General features: G+C 49.0%; 1 protein-coding gene across 3 annotated transcripts in view; it reads left to right on the top strand.

The window, feature by feature from the left end:
- Nucleotides 1-2,247, top strand: part of MTSS1 (metastasis suppressor 1) — a 171,331-nt gene that overhangs the window by 161,813 nt on the left and 7,271 nt on the right. The window lies entirely within an intron of this gene.

The following is a 2,247-nucleotide window of genomic DNA, read 5'->3' as shown; positions in this document are numbered from 1 at the left end:
TACCTTATTAGCTGCCAGATTTTGCAAACCAGAGTCTCTTGCAGGCTTAGGAGCAGAAACTATGAATTTTCCAATCCCAGCTCTAGTTGTTTACTTCATTCCTGCTGGTGCCTCTACAACTGCCCTTTTTATTTAGGCTCTGTTTGTTTGGACCTTGGGAGTCTGTTTGCTGCTTTTTATGATCTAAGTTATTATACAGAGTGTGGAGCATGGTTTTTAAAAATTATTTTATTTTATTTTATTTTTTTGGAGATGGGGTCTCGCTCTGTTGTCCAGGCTGGAGTGCAGCGGCACAATCTCGGCTCACTGCAGCTTCCACCTCCTGGGTTCGAGCGATTCTCCTGCCTTGGCCTCCCAAGTAGCTGAGATTACAGGTGCCTGCCACCACGCCTGGCTAATTCTTGTATTTTTATGAGAGGTGTGGTTTCACCATATTGGCCATGCTGGTCTCGAACTTCTGACTTCAGGTGATCCACCCGCCTTGTCCTTTTGAAGTGTTGGGATTACAGGCGTGAGCCACCGCACCCAGCCAGGAGCATGTTTCTTATGAGTGGAGACGGAATGCAGACGGAAATCCAGAGTGGGTGTGTCATTATTTGACATCCTGTTTACTGTGCCATTTCAAAAGCAAACAGCTGAGCATTGATTGCTCTTAGTCGCTGAAAGCTGCCTGCCTCTTGCCAAGTGTGTTATTGTGCCAGACCCACAGATATTTTAACAGAGAAACAGCTGGGGTCAGAGTAAATCCATTAATTAAAGCATCACTGTGTTAAAAGGCAAAACACATGTACACCAACATCGTGAGTTGATTTGCTGATGTTCTTTACAGTGGGCTTGACCAGACTCACTTAGGATGAAATCACCTCAGCAAATCCATCGGCAGTCAGTGCTTGGCTGTGTTGGCCTTAGTCATGTGGACCCAGATGGTGCATCCAAGAATATTCCAGTCACGCTGAAGCCCCAGTGGGCTTTGCTGCAGGCTTATGGTTCCTGCAGGCAGATTAGCCCTGTCCCTTTTCTGGCTACTGACATCAGCTCCTCTCATTTTGGTGGCAGGCGAAGCAGCAGAGTTGGGTGGCACTTGACTTGCCTCCTAAGAACGCCACATGGTTTCCATCGGAGACCTGAATCCTGGCAGCTGTATTTCCCCCTGGGTCACCTGGAAAAACATTTTGTTGACCAGTTTCGTGATTTGGTGTTTTGAAAACATGTCTTGTGGTTTGCGCTGCATCTCCGGGGCAGAGAGCTGATTACATTATGTTGTGCTCCTCCCTCTTCTGCCTCTTGTCTGTTCCCCTCCTTCCTCCTTCCTCTTACCATTGCCCCCCTTTCTTTACCTTCCGTGCCCACCCCTCACCCCTACTTGTCCCCCACAGCAGCCTGAACAGTGTCAACAGCAGTGACTCTCGGTCCAGCGGCTCCCACTCGCATTCCCCCAGCTCACATTACCGCTACCGCAGCTCCAACCTGACCCAGCAGGCTCCCGTGAGGCTGTCCAGCGTGTCCTCCCACGACTCAGGATTCATATCCCAGGACGCCTTCCAGTCCAAGTCACCATCCCCCATGCCGCCAGAGGCCCCCAACCAGGTAAGGGTGCCCTTGGCTCCAGGAGCAGCTGTCACACCTGGTGCCCTGACCACCGTCAATGGCTGGAACCAAAGAAGCACTTTGGCTTAGACAAGCCCCTGCCTACTGACTTGAGAAACCTCTGGTTTAATTTCTCATCTTTAGATGTCTTGCTCCCCAAAGGGAGAGATGCTGTAAGTGGGTTTGAAGCCTGTCTCCATGGTGGTAATGGTTGCATTACTACATCAATTTGGGGAGCTCTCACACGTAAGTAGATGGATTGAAAGAGGTTTGACCACTCTCAGGCGTCCCTGTAAGTGCCCAGCCTGGCATAATTAAATGCTGTAATTAAAGGGCATTGCACAATGGGGACACCTGCTCCCCCACATCTCAGGTTCCCCCTGAATGGCTGAGGTTCTATGGTTGAATAGTGCTTCTGATACCATTCCTTGGTGCTCTCAGGTTCCCTTTATCAGTCTGTGTTGAGAATGAGAATGAATTATCAGAGCTTCTGCACATAAATTCTGTTGGCACTTAGATTCTAGAAGGGGAGGTGTGGCAGAATCTCTTCATTTCTCCCTGAATGGCTAAGATGCTATGGTTGAATAACGCTTCCAATACCATTCCTTGGCACTCTCAGGTTCCCTTTATCAATCTGTGTTGAGAATGAGAATAAATCGT

This window comes from Mandrillus leucophaeus, unplaced genomic scaffold (assembly GCF_000951045.1).
Source record: "Mandrillus leucophaeus isolate KB7577 unplaced genomic scaffold, Mleu.le_1.0 Scaffold650, whole genome shotgun sequence".
NCBI classification, from domain to species: domain Eukaryota; kingdom Metazoa; phylum Chordata; class Mammalia; order Primates; family Cercopithecidae; genus Mandrillus; species Mandrillus leucophaeus.
Note: the sequence above shows the minus strand (reverse complement) of the source record. Positions and strands in the feature narration are given on the sequence as shown.